The sequence below is a fragment of the Equus asinus genome, chromosome 3 (genome assembly GCF_041296235.1).
Source record: "Equus asinus isolate D_3611 breed Donkey chromosome 3, EquAss-T2T_v2, whole genome shotgun sequence".
Lineage (NCBI taxonomy): Eukaryota > Metazoa > Chordata > Mammalia > Perissodactyla > Equidae > Equus > Equus asinus.
The window spans coordinates 104,466,469-104,487,023 of record NC_091792.1 but is presented as its reverse complement, the minus strand read 5'-3'; the positions used below and the strand labels follow the sequence as shown (position 1 = coordinate 104,487,023).

The following is a 20,555-nucleotide window of genomic DNA, read 5'->3' as shown; positions in this document are numbered from 1 at the left end:
TAATAGAGCCGCTATAAAATTTATGGGAATAAGAGATTTATTAAATGTGCAAGGAGCTGTGGAAATGAAAGTCTGGAAGAGGGAAGTCAGAGATTCAGAGGAACCATCACTAATCAGTAGTTTCTAAATACCTGCCCGGTGGACAAGTCCAAGCTTGCTGGGAGAAGCAGGAAGCCAAGTACTTCAGGCTACCGACGTGCAATGGCGAAGGGGGAGCTTGTGGTGAGGTCTATGGAAGCTACTGTCTCTGGGAAATTTTTGCCTTCATGTTGCTACTGCCTCTGTGGGTCCATAGCCAAGTACCTGGTGGAGGGCCTAGGGTCACTGTTGGCCAGCAGGACCAGCAGCTGGGAAGATGACCAAATGCAGGGGAGGACAAGCTAGGACCTGCTTACATTCTGTGTCAGTTTGCACCATGTCTAACCACAATGAACTTATGAGAATTATGGCTTTTACTTTACTTTTGCCTTCCAAATCTTGTGCAGTTCCTCTTTGGGTCAACTCTAACCTAGTACTATAGAGGGAAGGGAATTTTTGGAAATGTAGTTTTTGGCATTAGCTAAATTCACATAACACAATCCGGCACAGACATTCAAACCCAAAGCTCTCAAAAATTCTTTTACTTGAGTTTCCTCAGAGGTAAAGATGGCATAGTAGTCCTAGGGCCACAAAACTCTGGAAATCATACGAAGCTAAATTTTTTAACATACCTAGATCATGGAGAATCAAGAGAACACCTGAGTGTTGCAATGCCTGAAGAGTATCACCAAATACTTAAATTGCTCCAAGCGTGTCTGCAAGACCGTTTCCCTGATAACATTCCTTGAATGTGGATTTGATTTCATGCTCCCTCTGAGTTGGTCTAAGGCCTTGGGGATGGACAGTCTCATACCAGTTCAGCTTTGCAGTTGCAATAATTCCTGGCAGAATTGGGGTTTCTCATTCTTCTCTTAAAGAGTACCAGGTCTCCAGCAAAGAGGCAAAGAGGGCTGAGAGTTTGCCACAGATATTTCATCTATGGAATTCCAAAGGGCATAGAAATCTTCTAAGAGTGGAGTACATTCCCTTTTTTGTAAATTTGAGCCACAAATGCAAAATAGATGATGTATTCAACTCTTGATTTACAGTTATTATCTGCTTCTTGTTTCAAGAATGCCATTTAATAGGCCAGATTTTATATATACATACTCCAGAATGAGAGCATCAAGTCAAGTAGTTGTTCTTTGGCCTGTGGGAACGCTAGGCTCAGGTGAAGTTCAATGTCTAAGGACTCCAGGAGTTCACAGCGTTGTGTGTCTCTAGTTAGTTGATGATAATAGCCCTCTAACAGCAGGTGCTTATATAACATATATGCCTGGACTTGTTCTCCAAAAATGTTCTATCTCAGTACAAACTCAGCAGCTGCTATTGCTTCTTTTTTCTTCTTTTCTGCTGTCCTCCTCTCTACTTGTCTATCTACACTGGAAATTCATCCTGCTTCTGAGAAGGAAGTCATAGCTATAGGAGGTCTGATTAGGTGGCTATGCAGGAAGTCTGATGAAGATTTGTAATGAGTTTGTTCAAGTTTCTTGGAGGAGCAGTCCAAGCTATCTTATTCCAGTATGATGACACTGTGATACACCATCTGGCTTCCTTTCAATGAAGGACTGAGGCCTCAGCTGCTGAAGGGGCTATCTGCAGACAACCTTAAGCTTTCAGCACCTTCGGAGATTGCCTCAGTTGCAGAGATCCACATGAGAAATCCCATACCCAATAGCTGATTGATGTAGGGTAGAAAAACCTCACCATCTGAAAGACCATTCTACGTCCAAAGTTTCCAGTGGGTTTGGCTGGGGCTGTTACTTGACTTCTCCCTTTCCTCACTCCTGCTTCCTTTCCCTTTCTTTCACAGATGCCAATCCCATGAGTACTCCCTGTACACTAAACTCTGTCTTAGAGTCTACTTTCTTGGAATCCAAGCTGCAACACCTGTATAGCTTGTGAGAATCTTTCTTGGAGCTGTACTTGAAAAGCCGGATGGTTAATCCTCCTCTCAGCCTTCCTCCCCTCAGATACTAGCTTTGCGGTGAGGTTATGGATTAAAGATGTATTGTTAGAGTGAAAAAAAGTGCTATTGACATTTAGAAGGAAGAAAGTGATCAATGAGAGCTCAAGCGACAAAGAAAAGCTTTCCAAAGACTATAGTATTTATGTGGTCTTTGATAGGTGGTAGAGCATGTCGTGATTGTATGACACAAGAGATGATCCTGTTCTCCATTTCCTCCTCCAATCTATTCTCCACTCTTCAGCCACATATTTTTAAATTCAAATACGGTCAGATTGACTTTCTTCTTAAAATCCTCAAAGTACTGCTCATTACTAGTGGTATAAAGTTGAAACTCTCTTAAACAATCTTTTGACCTGGATCGTGTCCTAGTTCTCTGGCCTCATCTCTCATTCCTCAAGTCTACTGAATTTCATTCAGTTTCTCCAAAGTACCGTGTTAATGCGTTCCTGGGCCTTTTCACATATAGCTCTCCTTGCCTAGACCACTCTTTTCTCCTATCACTAAACAGACTTCAACTTATATTTCAGGACTTAACTTCAATGTCACTTCCTCTGGGAAACCTTGCCTGACAATGTAGTTGCCTTCTTTGGCCCTGCCCTAGCCTCTGTACTTCCCCTGGAATACCAGTTACCCAATTTTCTTTTTCTTGAACACTGTAAGCTCCCCAATAACAACACCTAATGTTTGTAGAGGGCTTACTATGTGCCAGGAACTGTTTTATGCACTTGACATGTGTTATTTCTTTTAATCTTTACAATAAACTTATGATACAATGTTATCCCCTTTTGACAGCTAAGGAAACAGAGGCAAAATGGGGGTTAAGGAACCTCACAGTAAGTGGTAGAACCTGTATTTTAACTTGGTTTGTCTAATTCTGGAGGCTGTGCCACCATTACATTGTGGTTCGGTGCCTGCCCCCTGCTAAGAACTCAAAAAATATTTATTGAATGAATAATTTAACAGGCCCAACCAGAGGAGGAGAAGAGCACTCAGAATTATTGGGAATAAAGTAGAAAAGTTAGGTCCAGATTATGGAAACTCTAGGACACTGAGAAGTAGTTTAGACTGGAGGTGGCTGGGAATAGGGATTCATTGTTGAAAATACTTTTTTAAGGAGATTAGATTGGCAACAGTTTGTGCAACTTTTACTCTGTGTCTTCCACTTCAACCTTCAGCTTGAAGTTAGAACATATAGAAAGAGGAATGATGAAACATTAATAGGAAAATTCAATAGTGCATAAAATGTAAAGGTTGAAATTGTGTTTTCTTTAACCGAAGGTCATATACATTTAAAGAGGCAGAGAGTATCTTTTTCAGATAATTTTATGGTATGGCTATTAAGATTTTACATTTTTAAAGCAGAAATAGATTTTTAAAAACATTACTTCCTACAGGATATTTAGGGGCAAATCACAGTTTTTAAGAATTTAAGTGACATCTCCTTACCAAAGCTCTTTTTTGGGGGGGGGATAAGGAAAATTGGCTCTGGGCTAACATCTGTGTCAGTCTTCCTATATTTTGTCTGTGGGACACTGCCACAGCATGGCTTGATGAGTGGTGAGTAGCTCCGTGCCCAGGATCTGAACCAGTAAACCTCAGGCTGCCAAAGTGGAACGCATGAACTTAACCACTTAGCCACAAGACCAGCCCCCCAAAGCTCTTTATATATGTATATATTTTTTCATAGACTCCTCTTTTGAAAACTTTTTTTCAAGTAGGGTTTTAGAGTTCCTGTTAAATCCAAAATATTAAAATCAACTGTGACAATCTATAATTTTAATACTTTCTATTGGTTCTGTGTTCACAAGGCAAATATTACCTTTTGTTGCAAGCAAAGCCTCTGTTGACCCAAGTGTCTTAACTGGAAAACTTTGTTGTTAATCTCTAAGTGTGAAATTCCACCTTCAAGTATGTTTGTTGAGGGTGGTAAAGACTTAAAAATCATTGTCCTCTAAAGTGATTTGACTACATTGAGTGAATACCAGAGATCGTTTAAACATGGTCATGGGGCTTACCCAGGAGTAGCGTAAGCATCATAACATTCCTCTTCTTTCTTCACCCCGTCCCCATCCCCCATTTGTACTCATATTACACTGAGTGAAAAATCGTAACAATATCTTCCTCTTACAATTCTAGTTGTTCTCACCCAAAAGTGCCTTAAGTATTTCAGAGCCATTAATCAAGGGTCTTCAGTTCTTGTAAATTTTGTTTCACTTTCCATTTCCCCATACATGTACTATGTCACTGAAGAACATTGTGACAATCTAGAGATATACATAAGAGTTTTGTGAAACAGAAGAGACCAGACTAACAGGAAAAGACTTGTCTTTGCATAGCTGAAAGTCACTTTTTGTTGCCCTGGGCAGTATCTATATAAATCTATACATTCTTGTTTTTAGAATTTTGGAATACAAGGGTTGGGAAGTGAAACAGCAGTCATTTAAAATAATATAAGTAATACAGTTTATGTTTTTTATTTATATGCTATAAAAAGTTGTATGACTGTAAGTTCTATTCTCATTCTCTCTTGTTCCCTCTGTTCTTTTCACTCTCCCTCCATTTTTCTAAGTGTAGAGTTTGAGACCTGATGTAAGTAATAGAGAGAATTTACCATACTTTTAAGAATATTATCTTTAACATATTTCAATATGTATAATTATTAGTTTTAAGATACTTTTAGACTACTGAGATGCAAATCAAAATGCAGAATAATTTAAATGACTGAAAATGTAATATATAATATAAAATGATATAAGAAATATATTATGATATGATATGTATTCCAAAAAAGAAGCCTGGGAAGACCCCGTCTAAATAAGTCATTTTTGGGGGTCTTGTGGAAAGTACTTCGAAAAGATAGGCAGTAATGCTCTGGAGCAACTGAAATTGAGGCCTGTGCGACTTCAATTGTGAGACACAGGTCATATGTATTAAAACATAATGAACAAAGAAAACAGACAGAAGGTTTGAATATGAGCCTCAGTGAAAATTCACAAAGGAGGAAGTTTTGCTTTTGGACATTGATTTGCAATTGAGCTGCTTCTCTCAGAGGCAACACTATGTAGCATCTGGTGGATTGTGAGGCAGCAGGGATTTGTTCATTATTAAGGAGTGTTGATAAGTCTCCTAAGCAGTACTGGAGAGGAAAACTAGCTACATGTAATCATTTATTTTAACAGGTGACAAATCAGGTATTTTGAAATAATGGGGAGGTGAATGAGGAAGATTTTATCAATAAAGTAAAGATTAAAATATATTAAATGTTCTGAATATGATTTGAAGAGGTTTATAAAACATGGAGGAGCATAACTGGATATTCTAAATTAAAACAACTAATTGGGAAAATATTAGCCTCTATGCTGACAGAAGCCATATCTCTTATCGTGTGCGTTCATACAAAACCATAAGCTAAATACCAAGTTCTCAAAAAAACAAACAAAGAATATCATTTGATTCATTTAACAAGAAAAAATTAATAATTAGACATGGAAAAATTGACCAGTTTCAGTAGTGAATGCAGTTTTAAATAGCAAAATATTATAATTTTATTCCTGTTAAGATACTAAAAATTTCAGAGAAATTAAAATGTCCGATAGCAAGGTATCTTCAAATTGTTATTTTTTGCTGGTATCATCGTAAATGGCTCAAACCATTTTGTGAAGTTACTAGGCAGTAAATATAAAAAGTTATACAATTTCTTCTCCCTTGATTCTCTAATACTCATAGGAATTAATCTTGTGAAAAATTCCAAAGAAGAAAAAATGACCTGCATTGTGGTTTCACAGGGTGAGGAAGAGCAAAATACAAATGGCCAACAACAGAGAATTGTTTAAATTATGGTGTGGGAACTCAATAGAATCTTATACTTCCATTTGTAAGGGGTATTTGGGGTTCATGGGGACAATAGTGAGGTATTTCTCAATAACTAAGATTTAAGAAAAATAATGTTTTTGCAAAAGGGAGGCAATGAGATCAAAGCATAAGGGATCAGTGCAGAAGAAGGAGAATGGCTCCCAGGCCCAAAGTAGATATCTGTAACTAGAGTGAATTTATTGGCACATTTGTTGAAAGGATGTGTCAATTGAGGATAGGGTTGCTCAGCAATGGAAACAACAAAAAAAGGAGGTCTTGAAGACAAAACAGGTCTGCCCACCCAACACTGATTAGGACCTTATTATCTTGCTTAGAAGTGCTTAAAGCTATTATGGGTACAGGCATTCAAATTACATTAGGGACTCATTTGTTTGAAGTCCATTCTAATCAGGCAACCTCCCTATCATTAGACATTTCATGTAGCTTACCTAGAGGGAGAGAATGTGATAGTCAGGTTAAAGCAAACACAGGGAGGTAGGCTCGTATCTTTACCTCTTTACTTCTCACTGTAAATTGATAAATTGCTATTTTAGTTTCATCATATGTCAGTCTCCTGGAGGTTTGTTAGAATGAATTGATATCCCCATGTTCAATCAATTTGGGGACAGGGAACAAATTAGGTGTCCTAGTCTGTAAATGAGGAGACTGAATAATTTACTCAGGTAAGTGGCACCTTGTGGACATGACTAGTCACCTGGCCTTCCACAGGTGATACACTACATCATTTCATAGTCTTTGTGTATCTACACATTAAGATGGTAGTTATGAACCTGTGCAGCAAGTAGAAAAACAGTTTTGATATAATTTTAAGTGAAAAAGTTAAAGCAGAACATTTTGTCTATCAAGAAAGCAATAATTTAAAATATACGTGAATATGGGCACAAAAATAAGGGAACAAGGGAAAGAAACAGTGACTGTGTTAGGGAGCATGTCAACAATATTTCTTTTCTTTTACTGTCATTTTGTTTGTTTACTTCATAAAAATCAGAAGAAAAATAAAGGAATGCATTATATGAGTATAAAGTTTTACTATAATAATGATATTTAATACTATAAATAATAGCATATTTAATGATAATTATAAATATTAAGCCATACCAATTTTAGAGGCATTTTCATTTCTAACTGACCTATGAATCTGTTATGGTCAATACATGGTAACAGAGAAAACTCAAATTCAGGGGCTGGTCTGGTGGCATAGCGGTTAAGCTCACAGGCTCCGCTTCGGTGGCCCAGGTTCATTGGTTTGGGTTCTGGGCTGGGACCTATACACCACTCCTCAAGCCATGCTCTGGCAGCATCCCACATAGAGGAACCAGAAGGACCTACAACTAGGATGTACAACTATGTCCTGGGGCTTTGGGGAGAAAAAAAAGAAAAGAGAAAGATTGGCAACAGATGTCAGCCCAGGGCCAATCTTCCAGGAAAAAAAAAAGAAACCTCAAATTCAAAATGAAGGTGCAATAGCTACATAACTATATATTGCATACCAAAACAAATATTTTCTCGACATGTGGCTTTTCAATTTTCAGTCAAGTGAAAGCATATTGAGCATTAAGAGTCATCTTCTAAACATATTAAAGACTTTGAATAATTTCTGGTAAATTACATTGTAATAAATGTATAAATAGAAAGCCTGGCCATATATGCTTGAAATTTCCTTTTTAATAAGCAGGTCTACTTCTTTATTGGTAATTTAATGTTTTACTTCATTCCTGGTTTTCTCTTCCTTTTTCCTAAGTTATTAAAATAACTTAAAAGAATTTTTTTTTGCATCTCCTAGTTTCTCACAAATTAAAATTTATAAGAAATAATTTTTTTAGGGAGGAACTCATAATTTAGAAGCCTAACATAATAGTGATTTCCATTTACCCCTTTAGCAGTTAAAGGTTTTTATAGAGTATCATGATCTATGACTTAAATATTAAATGAAGATTATTGTTGAGGGCATTGGACTTGTACAGCAAAATAAAGTAAAACATGAGCATTGCCCAAATATAGCTTCGAGATTTAAATTTTAACCTTAAGTATTTAAGTAATTTCATTCAAAAAGTGATTTAATATAAGCAGAAGTGTTATTGCTCCAATTCCCTCCTTTCCTTTGTGTGTTTCCTCTTTTGTTTTAATCTCTCTTCTGTCTTTTTACCACTGAGTCAGGTTAGTGAAAGTCTGCATCCCCCCCCCCCCACCCAGAGTGTGAAAATAGCAGTCACTGTTTACTCATTTTGAGGGAGAATACTCTTCCAAGAGGAAATTTGCTTATGACTCCACAGTTCTGCTTTTCAGGGTTCAGCATCAAAGGCTATTTTTATCACCAGTCCTCCTTGATTGTCCTCCTCCTGCTGGTGTGGAAGCTAAAGAAGCCACTGCATCTGAGTCAGTCACTGCTTACCACATTCAGAACAATTTCTCAGGGATAGTAGTAAACAAGGAGTCATGGACTATACAGTTAAACTGTGGTAGCTTTCTAGAAAAGCAAGGAGAGAGTAGATTTTATCGTAAGTAAGAAATGAATGGAGCAAATTGCATCTTTGGGTACATCATATCTCCAGTCAAGTCTTCAAAATATGTTGAACTCAAGTAAGTTGAAACATGTTTGTTAGTCTCTATGCTTCTAATTCATGACAGGCATAAATGTGAAATTAGAGTTTAAAATTATCTGCTTTTTATTTATTTCTAGATCGGCAGTGACTTTTACCTCAAAGCTCGGAGATACATTTGTAGGCATAGATGTGTACAGCATGTGCAAACATAGGTAGACAGAGATAGACCCAATTTCAGGAGGTTATAGAAAATACATAGCACACTATACTCTTGAATACACCAACCACCTCCCACCTCCACAGTCAAACACAGGTACGTCCTTGGGTGTCTTTCCCTTCCCTTCTACTTCTTTGGGTATACATGGAAAAAAAACCCAGGAAGAAACGTATAAATAATTGTAAAATACAAATAGACATCAAAAGAAGAATCAAGGAAAAAAAAGTGAAGAGAAATTAATACAGCTAAAATGCTAACTTTGGATACTAGGGGTTCTACCTATAATGTTGATTTTTAAAAAATGTGTCTTGAAATTAGTTAAGGAAATAAACTTAAAAGGCTTTTGCATTGAAATAAATACAAAAGCCTTTTCCGTTGTCTCTAAAAGTTTTTAAATAATCCATGTTAAAATACTCTACATGTGGTCTGACTAATGTAGTCTTGAGGTTATATTTCACTATGAACTGGGCTTGTATTATGTTAATGAAATCTTGGATTATATTAGCTTTTTTTTAAAGCATCCAGATTATATTTTAGCTTTTTGTGAGCCGGGCCTCCACTAAAATCCTCTAATCCTTTTTACATGATCATTGTCCAATATTTCCTAAATTGAATTTTTGAACTTAAGGGCAGAAGTTTTTATCAATGCCTGCTGAATTGTATCTCATTTACATTACTTCTTTATTCTAGTCAGTTAAGGTAATCATTTTGAATCTTGATTCAGTTATTGGTCATATTATTTACTGCAGGGGTTGGCCAATTTTTTCTGTAAAAAGCTGGATAGTTAATATTTAGGCTTTGTGGGCCATGGGTCTTTGTTACATATTCCTCTTTTTCTTTCATTAAATATAAAACTCTTAAATGTAAAGACCATTCTTATCTCAAGGGCCCTACAATGGCAGGCCTGGACCAGACTTGATCCATAGGTTGTAATTTAGGGATCCTGAGCAACTGTATTGATTATCTATTGCTGTATAACAAATTATCCCACAACTTAGTGGCTTAAAATACCAAACATTGTTATCTCACAGTTTCTGTGGATCAGGAATCCAGGGAATGGCTTATCTAGATGCCTCTGCCTCAAAGAATTGTTGTAATGAAGGTGTTGTAATGAAGGTGTTGTAATGAAGGTGTTGTCTGGGGCTACAGTCTCATCGGAAGCCTCAACTGAGAGACGATCTGCTTCTGAGCTCACTTATTCACTGCTGGCAGAATTTAGTTCCTCATGGGCTGTTGGACTGAAGCCTTCAGTTCCTCACTGGCTGTTGGCCAGTAGTCTCCCTCTGTTTGTTGCCAAGTGGGCCTCCAGAGGGCAGCTGGATTCCATCACAGTGAGTTAGCAAGAGAGAAGAAAGAATATGCAATATGGAAGCTATAATCTCTTTGTAACCTAATTTCAGAAGTGACTCCCAGCACTTTCGCTGTGTTATATTCATTAGTATTACAGTCCTGCATCACTTAATGATGGGGATAAATTCTGAGAAATGCATTGTTGTCATTGTGTGAACATCATAGAATGTACTGAAGGGGAACAAAATTTGCTACCCCAAAATGTATTTCTTTAACATGAGGATTATTTTAGACTGATTATTTTTAAGGAACAAGACTCAAAAATTTTTCTTGTTACCTCCCCCTTAACTGCCTAAAAGAATTCAGATTAAAAAACCTGTCTCAGGAAGCAAGCTATCACCTTAGCAAAACATGAATTAGGTGGTAGATAGGGAGGAATCTAGAAAAGTCTGTTGTTGGGCTCTCCTCTGTGTTCTTATGTTTCTGTGTGGTGAAACACTTTTTGCAAATGTTTGCTCATTTTCATCTATCTGTGAATTACCTTCCTTCCCTTTGAAGTCCCTGGCTCTCCCCACCCCCAACATCTTCTTTTGTCTTTAGCTGAGGATGGAATTTAAGCTGAAGGGTTTGGCCATTTTGATGAGTTACTTGATTTTTCTTGTGTTTCTCCCATGTATGCATGTTATTAAATTTTTGTTTGTTTTTCTCCTGTTAATCTGTCTGAAGCAATTTAATTCTGGGACCAGCCAGAAGAACCTAGAAGGGTAGAGAAAAATTTCTTCCTCCCCAACAGTACTTACTCAAACCTAGGTGGTATTTAGCCTGCTAAACACCTAGACTATATGGTACTATGTACTTATGGGACTACCATCGTATATGAGGTCTGTCATTGACTGAAAGGTGGTTATGCAGCACATAGCTGAATATCCATACTCTAACCAGAATTGGCAATATAAAGTGCCATAACTTTAAGTACTATATCACTCAAACTGCAATCCCACTGACAGCCCAAAGATTGTAACTCTTTCCTCATCAAGTAATATAAGAGTCATTACTTCTTGGATATATACTATGAGCCAAATACTGTGCTAAACAACTTTATATGAAGTTTCTCATCACTTCTTCTTAATAACTCTGGGAGGTAGGTGCTATTATTATGTGCATTTTACAGAGAGATTAAGCAACTTACCTGTGGTCATTCAACTAGTGAACGATGAAGCCAAATTTTAAAACCCAATAGCCTAAATCCAGAGTGCCTTCTCTTAAAACAGAGGCACAAGTGTAACATTTGTTTATTTGAAAACTGCTAAGGAAACTTTTCCTAGGAAACATGATTGAATGATTTACTAGAGTTATTATTTTTTTTCAAAGTTTGATGCCACTAGATGGCAACATTTTCAAAAGTTTTTATTGCTTAAGGTGGGAAAGTAGCTCAATTTATTATTATTATTTTATTTTAAAAATTTGGCTTTATTGAAGTATAATTGATAAATAAAATTGTAAGATATTTAAAGTGTACGTCATGGTGATTTGATGTGTGACTACATTGGAAAAGGATGCCCTCATCTAGTGAATTAACGCATCCATCACCTCACATTTTATTTATTTGTTTGTTTGTTTGTTTGGTGAGAACATTTCAGTTCTACTCTCTTGGCAAATTTCAATCATACAATACAGTGTTATCAACTATAGTCACCATGTTTTACATTAGATCCTCAGACCTTACTCATCTTATAGCTGACAGTACATACCCTTTTACCAAACTCTCTCCATTTGCCCCACTCCTCAGCCCTGGGCAACCACTTTTCTACTCTGTTTCTTTGAGTTTGATTGTTTTTTTTATTCCACGCGGTAGTTTTCTTTCTCTGTCTAGCTTCTTTCACTTAGCATAATGCCCTCAAGGTCCATCTAAATTATGACAAATGTTGGGATTTCCCTCTTTCTCATGACTGAATAATATTCCATTGTATATACATAGCACATTTTCTTTATTCATTCGTTTGTTGATGGACACTTAGGTTGTTTCCATATCTTGGCTATTGTGAATAATGCTGCAATGAACACGGGAGTCCAGATATCTCTTTGATATTCTGTTTTTATTTCTTTTGGTTATATACTCAAAAGTGGAATTGCTAGATCATATGGTAGCTCTATTTTTAATTTCTTGAGGAACTTCCATACTGTTTCCCATGGTGGCTGCACTGATTACATTCTCATCAACAGTGCACAAGGATTCTCTTTTCTCCACATCCTCGCCAACACTTATCTCTTGGCTTTTTGATGATAGCCATTCTAACAGTTGTGAGGTGATATCTCATTGTGGTTTTGGTTCGCATTTCCTTGCTAATTAGTGATGTTGAGCATCTTTTCATGTAGCTGTTGGCCATTTCTTCTTTGGAAAAATATCTACTCAGTTCCTCTGCCCATTTTTAGATTAGATTGTTTGGGGTTTTGCTATTGAATTGCATGAATTCTTTATATACTGTGGATATTAGCCCCTTATCAGACATATGATTTGCAAGTATTTTCTCCCATTCTGTAAGTCGTTTTTTCATTTTGTTGATGGTTTCATTTGCCGTACAGAAACTTTTTAGTTTGATATAATCCTGCTTGTTTATTTTTGCTCTTTTTGCCTTTACCTTTAGTGTCCAATCCAAAAAAATAATTGCCAAGACCACAGTCAAGTAACTTACTCTCTGTGTTTTATCTAAGAGTTTTATGGTTTCAGGTCTTATCTTCAAGTCTTTAATCCATTTGGAGTTAATTTTTGTGTATGGTGTAAGATGAGGTACAATTTCATTCTTCTGCATGTGGCTTTTCTCAACACCATTTATTGAAGAGACTGTCCTTTCCCCATTGTATATTCTTGGCTCCTTTGCCCTAAATTAATTGATCATATATGTCAATGTAAGTCTATTTCTGGGTCTATGTTGTTTTATCCCTGGGATCTCTATTCTGTTCCATTAATCTATGTGTCTGTTTTTATGTCAATACCGTACTGTTTTGATTACTATAGCTTTGTAATATAGTTTGAAATCAGGAAGTGTGATGGCTGCAGCTTTGTTCTTCTTTCTCAAGATTGCTTTGTTATTTGGAGTCTTTTATGGTTTCACACAAATTTTAGGATAGTTTTTTTCTATTTCTGTGAAAAATGCCATTGGAATTTTGATAGCGATTGCATTGAATCTGCAGGTTTCTTTGAGTAGTATGGACATTTTAACAATATTAATTCTTTCAGTCTATGAACACTGACTATCTTTTCGTTTGTTTGTGTGTTCAATTTCTTTTATCAATGTCTTATAGTTTTCAATGTACAGATCTTTCACCTCCTTGCTTAAATTTATTCCTAGGTATTTTATTCTTTTTGATGCAATTTTAAATCGGATTGTTTTCTTAATTTCTCGTTCTGATAGTTAGTTGTTAGTGTATAGAAAAGCATCTGATTTTTGTATATTAATTATGTATCCTGCAACTCTACTGAATTTGTTAATTAGTTTTAATAGTTTTTTGGTAAAGTCTTTAGGGTTTTCTAAATATAATATCATGTTATCTGCAAATAGAAACAGTTTTACTTCTTCCTTTTCAAAATGGATGACTTTTCTTTTTGTGCCTAATTGCTCTGGCCAGGACTTCCAGTACTATGTTGAATAACAGTGGTGAGAGTGGGCATTCTTGTCTTGTTCCTGAGCTTAGAGGAAAAGCTTTCAGCTTTTCACTGTTGAGTATGACATTAGTTGTTGGCTTGTCACATACGACCTTTATTATGTTAAGGTATGTTCCCTTTATACTTAATTTGTTGATAGTTTTTTTTTTTTTATCATGAATGGATCTTGAATTTTGTCGAATGCTTTTTCTGCTCCAAAAGAGATGATCATATGAGTTTTATCCTTCATTTTTGTTAATGTGGTGTATCACATTGATTGATTTGCACATGTTGAAACTTCCTTGCATTCCAGGAAAAAAAAACCCACTTGATCATGGTGTATGGTCCTTTTAATGTCCTGTTGAATTCAATTCGCTAATATTTAGTTGGAGATTTTTGCTTCTATGTTCATCAGGGATACTGGCCTGTAGTTTTCTTTTCTTGTAGTGAGTAGTTTTAGTATCAAAGTAATGCTGGCCTCATAAAATGAATTTGGAAGTCCTCCTTCCTCTTCTATTTTTTGAAAGAGTTTGGGTAGAATTGACATTAGTCCTCCTTTAAACGTTTGGTAGAATTCACCAGTGAAGCTGTCTCTCCCTGGACTTTTTTTGTCAGGAGGTTTTGATTACTGATTCAATCTCCTTACTATTAATTGGTCTGTTCAGATTATCTGTTTCTTCATGATTCAGTTTTGGTAATTTGTATGTTTCTAAGAACTTATCCATTTCTTCTAGGTTGTCCACTTTGTTCATGTCACTTTTATGACTGATTGGTTTCCTGTGAATGAATTATTTATCTTTGGTTAGCCAAATTATAATTGCTTTATTTGTAGGAAAGTTTTTCAATGATGTAATATAACTATGGCAGAGATTTAAGTGGACAAAAATTTGAGTGTTATGTGCTTTTTATATTTGTTTACTTTAAGTTTTGCTTTAGTTTGAAGTTGAAGATGAGTTCTTATGAAACTTAAAATTTCTTCCTGGAGGTTTTTCTTCATGCCACAATACTGCCACCAAGTACTGTATGCTTGTTTGTTTGTTTAATATCAAGCATAGCAAGCACCTTAAAAGCACTTTCAGAAAAACATTGTGCTATAACAAACTTTAGTGATTTTACAAATAAAATTTGTGCTGCCTAGAATGCACCTCTCCTCCTTTACATCATATATTCTTATATGTATTTAAGGTCTAATTTACATATATATCTTTTTCTCTGTGATACCTCTCACACTAATGCAGGCAGTTAGATCCCTCTAACTGCACCATCACAGCACCATACACATGGTCCATTTGAGCCTTTGGTACACTACATATGTCCTAGTGATATACTTATAAGTCTGTTCTTCCACTCCAATGGGACCCTCTAAAAGGCAGTCTTCTTTAAATTCAAATTTGTAACCCCTTCCCCATCCCACCCCAGTCTCTGTCCAGAGTGCTTAGCATTGTGTCTGACAGTACTCTCAATATCTGAATAAAAAAAATGACATGATATTAAAATATCACAACTTATTCATCTAATCCTCTACAATGGCATATGAGTTCTTTTCACATTTTTGCTATTACATACAATGTTTCAAAAACATCCTTGTTCCTGTCTTGTATGTACAGGAGAATTTCTTTAGAAGCTCTAGTAGCAGATTTGTGAATCATAGAGTACATACAGTACATATAATTTCAATTATAGTTGACATTTGTCATTCACTTTGCCTGCTTATCACCTAATTTGCCTGCCTGTGCTTTGGGAATTTCCCATTTTATGGATGTGGTGGGAGGCAGAGTGTACTTTCCACTACAAACAGTGAAAATGTCAAATACTTGCTTTCTCAGTTTCCCGTGCACCTAGCATGTGGATATGGGATCTTGGCTCTGTACTTGGAATTAGGAGCCAAAACATCAAATGAGAGGAACTCTAGACAGCTGTGTACATCATTGCAAGAAGATTAAATCTTGTAGCAATAGTTGTACCCATGCTATTGGTGGCATTTAGTATGCAGAGCCAACTCTGTTTGCAATGTAGGCTGCAACAACTGATGATTGGTGGAAGCCATAGTAGGGTTCTCTTTAGACCACTTCCATAGTGTGATTTTTGGCATTGTTTTTGGTGCAAAGCACTGTCTCTAATCCTTTTAATGATTTCCTATTTTGCTTAAGTCAGTTGAACTTGGTTATTTTTTGTTTCCAACTGAAAATGCTGACTGGTATAGATAAAAACCAAGAGTAGGCTGAGAGTGTTGTTTCTAAATATCCTGAACAGTTGAAAAAAAGAAAAAGGAATGACATTTTCATATTTTTAACTTAGGGCATAGACTGAAAATTAGCTAAAATAAATCTGACCAATACATATGATAATGGAATCTGAGCATCCTAGACCAATAAAAAGGAAGATTATAATTTAAGATTTAACTGAATTTACTTAAATGAGTACCTTTATCAGAAATTTGATTTCTAATGTACTAGCTTAAACATCTTGGAGTGGTTTTAACTGTTTTCTTTTTTGGTTGACTTAAATCTAGACAATAGCTCATACTAAAAAAAATTAACATACCATCAAGAAAAAAGGGAAAAGAATTAAAAGATTTGAGAGGTAGAAATGTTAGATTAATTTGTTGTATGCATTCTGCTCTTGTCACTCCTAACTGTATTCCTCAATTTGGTCCAGAAGACAATCTCTTCACCAAGTCCTTGAGAAATACATTGGTGAAGAGAATGCCAGCATCTTATGGACTTCCTTCATTTCAGCGAGAATGAGAAGATTCTAGGTTGGCAGAAGCTAATTAGAAACACTTAATCAATAGAGACAAATTGGCATGATTACCGTAATGGTACACAGTAAATTCTGGACTATGAGACCAAATAACTACTTGATTAGAGTTGCCTGTGATGAACAACATGCTATCAAATAAAAATAACCAAAAAGTTGGTCATGTCCAGCAGTATTCCATCATCAAATGGGAAGTAGTATATATGGAACTGGGCCTGAGACTATCTAGAGGCACAAATAATTTGCACATGCAGATGACTCCCATTCTGAGTATGTTACTTCTGCCACACTGTCATTTCTCCCCTAACCTCACTTAAGCCCTCATGAGGAACTCCTTATTACCTAAATATTTGACTCTGGTTAACAGATTTGTCTATATGACTTGTTGGTACCGAGTGGAAGTGAACTGCTACTTCCTTACAGCCACACTCGGGGCTGGCCCTTAAGGATCATAAGAAGGAATTCATCCTAATGGGTGGAATTTTTAGAACTTCAGGTAATTTTCCAGTTTTCATGGAAGGTATGGACTGAGTCATGAATCTACACTCACTCATGGTCATTAGCTAATGGAACTGGAAGGAAGAAGAATGGAATGTTAGAGACAAGGGGTTTGAGAAATAAAACACATGGATAGACCTCTTTTAATGGACTCCAAATATGAGAACATTGTCCCAAATGAATGCTCATCGAAAGGCCTTTACCATAGAAGAGTCTCTTAATAATCAGATGGACAAAATGATGATTCCTTTAACTGTCAGTCAACCTCTTTCTATGCCCACATGATTGCTTTTTCAATAGTCTCATGAATAAAATGGCCATTCTGCAGGAGTCGAGGCTATGTATGGTTTTTAAATTCTTAATGATTTTTGAACAAGGGGGTCTCACATTTTGCTTTTGCACTGGGCCCTGCAAATTATATACCAATGCTACCTGCAAGAAGAATCTTTAGCTCCAGTGAGTTAAGAGGGAGTCTTTTATAACGTAATGTTAGCACGAGAATGATATCCATCACTTTTTGACGTATAATGTAATGTAATTAGAGAAGTGACATCCCATAACTATAGTCTTGGTTAGAATCAAGTAACAGGTCCTTCCCACACTCAAGGAGAGGGGATTATAAAAGGGCATGAATACCAGGAGGTGGGGACCATGAGGGCCACCCCTAGAGTCTTTCTGCCACAGTGCCATAAACTGGAGTAGAGTAGGCGGAGAGTAGGTAGCTAAAAAGGATATAGATGGAGTTTCTCTGCCTGCCATGCTTTTGTTAGCACCACTATTGTATGGAGTTTATGACTGTCTTATTTATAGTCGCTGTATCCCACACAGCACTGTCGCCAAGGAACTGATTTTATGGTTTACTGTTTATCCTTTACCTCCTGCCCAATAGGTTGTCAGAATGTACTACTGAAGACTAACTTATAGTGCTAGGCAGGGGAATGCAATATCTTGAGAGGTCAGCATGCTGTCTTGTATGATGCATTATATGCTTGGAACAAGCAACCAGTATGTGGTGAAGTTTTTCTCCTAGGCAGAATGCATGGAGTTGGGGAGCAACGCCTATAAGTAGTGGACAAAATTACACCTAATGCCCTACTTATAAGTTTTTTGCATCCTGTCTTCAGAACACTAGTTTTTACTGGTTTATTTTACTAAAATAAATTGTTCCACCAGGGAACAAGAATAAAGTTTAATTGAATTGAAAGTGGACACAGCCAATAGGCCATTTGGGCAATTCATGCCACTGGACAAACCAAAAAAGGAGGTTCTGGTGTTGGCAGGGTGATAGATTCTATTTATGAAGAGTGATAGGCTTGTTGCTACACACTGAAGGCAAAGAATAGGGATAAAATCCTTCTTTCTCTATAACTTTTATAATTCTTATTTCTTTTCTGATTTTATTGTCTGAGAGCTCCAGTATATTGTTGAAAAGCAGGGGCGTTAGTTGGCATCTGTGTATTATGATTCAAAAGATAATATTTCTAGTTTTTTGTCATTAAGTATGATGTTTGTGGAAGATTTTTAAAAAATGACCTTTAGTTAAACACATTGTCTTCTATTCTTGGTTTGCTATTTTTTTTATAATCATGAAAGTATACTGACTTTGTCTAATGCATTTTTAATGAGTTGAAATAATAGTAAGTTATTCTTTTAATCTATCAGTGTGATGAATCATATCAATTGGTTTTCTCAGGTTGAACCGTTTTGGAGTTCCTAGAATAAACCCTTCTTGGTCATCTCTATTTCTATCTCTTCAGTGCTGGATGTGATTTGTTAACTTTTTATTTAGGATTTTGCATCTATATTTATCAATGACATTCACATATAATTTTTCCATTCTTATATTGTCCTTGTTCAGTTTTGGTTTTAAGATAAATTGGGTAGTATATGAGTCAGGGTTCAGTTTAAGACAAGAAGTTCCCCACTGCTTGAAAAGGGATGTATTATATAGGATGTTAAATGTCATACTTAGAGATACATTGCTGGAGCTGAAAAAGAGACTTTTATCTGAATTTCCAGGAACTACACCCAAATCCATACTGCAGAACTTGGTCATCAAGGTAATACTGCCAGTGCTGCAATCAAGAATTTGAAAAATTAAGAAGCTGCCATCTCTGCCATGATTAGAAAGCCACTGAATCAGGAAGTTACCTGTCAGTCAGGATGCCGAAGCTTCTCTATTTCCAGCCCCAGAATCACGTCACCTCTGCTAATCAGGAAGCCACCTGCAGTCAGGGCGCTGCTGTCAGCTGAGGAACCACACTGAGTTTGTCACAATCCACTGCAGCATACTGGGTATCCTGCCCCCTGCCTCCCTCCCAATATGATTCACTTCCAAATGAAAGCTTGATGAGTTTAGCTGCACAGCAGAGCCTAAATCATACCTGGAATCTGAGCAAGAGGGATTCTGGGAAATGCAGTGTTTTACATGGTTTCTGCCTGTTTTAAGGAGGTGGAATAGGTATTGAATGAGCCAATCCACATTGGTGTTCGTGCATAACACTCCCTCGTTTTCTATGATCTGAAACAACTTGTATAAGACAGGAATGATCTGTTTCTGGAAGGTTTTGTGAAATATACCTGTAAATTTTGTCAGAGAGAATCTTTTAAATCTACCAGTTAAATTTATTTTATGTGTGAGAATAGGGGTAAGAGACGTCATATTTGTATTAATTTGTAAATGAATAAAATGTCTTTGGAAGCATTCACAAGTAAATGATGAATGTTAGGATGCCTTTGGGAGAGATGCTGGGTAGTTGGAGGATGTGATGAGAGAGAGAATTTTTACCACATGCACTTGGAGTATTTGAATTTAGAATCACGTGAATGTACCATCTATTGAAATATAAGATATATAAAAAGTATTGGCAAAAACTTGAACTATTACTTTATAATTTTTAAGAATTTCCTCTTTATTCATTTCTAATATTGTTTTTGTGATTTCTTTTATCTTTTTTCCTTTGATTGCTAAAAACTTTATTTTATTACCCTTTTCAAATAATAAACTTTCAGATTTTCTATTCCTTTTTATTGTTTCTTTGACATTTCTTCGGATTCTAGATATAACTTTATTATTTCCTTCCTGGAGCTACTTTTTTGGGTTTTCTCTTCTCTTTCTCTAATTTAAATACTTACTTGATAAATTTAATTCCCGCTCTTCCCCTCCCACACTCCTGATAAATGCAGTTAAATCTTTAAATTTTTCTCTAGATACACTTTGGGTGCCTCCTACATGTTTTAATATATGGTACTGTACTTTTTTGTTTTTTAAACTGTCAAAGCCATTTTTATTATTTATTTATTTATTTTTGCCGAGAAAGATTAACCCCAAGCTAACATCTGTTGCCAATCTTCCTCTTTTTTTTTTTTTTTTTGCTTGAGGAAGATTATCCCTGAGCTAACATCTGTGCCAGTCTTCCTCCACTTTATATATGGGTCACTACCACAGCATGGCTGACGAGTGATGTAGGTCTGTGCCTGAGATCTGAACCCATGAACGTGGGCTGCCGAAACAGAGTGTGTCAAACTCAACCACTAGGCCATGGGGCTGGCCCCTATTATTGATTTTAATGAGTTAAGAAATTCTGTTGTTTACGTAAGTTAATCTTTCAAATGCAGTAGACTCTAGGTATTATGGCATCTTATTTCTATGTGCCACATTGTAAAATAAAACAATAGTTGCAT

The 20,555-nt window shown here is 36.2% G+C and overlaps 1 long non-coding RNA gene across 1 annotated transcript in view; it reads left to right on the top strand.

Annotated features, from left to right (window-relative positions):
- LOC106835107 (uncharacterized) overlaps positions 1–19,889 on the top strand; it is a 36,168-nt gene extending 16,279 nt beyond the window's left edge. The window contains exon 4 of the long non-coding RNA XR_011502206.1: positions 18,891–19,889. This is a non-coding gene — a long non-coding RNA (uncharacterized lncRNA). The remainder of the gene's footprint in view (positions 1–18,890) is intronic.
- The last annotated feature ends 666 nt before the right edge of the window (positions 19,890–20,555 follow it).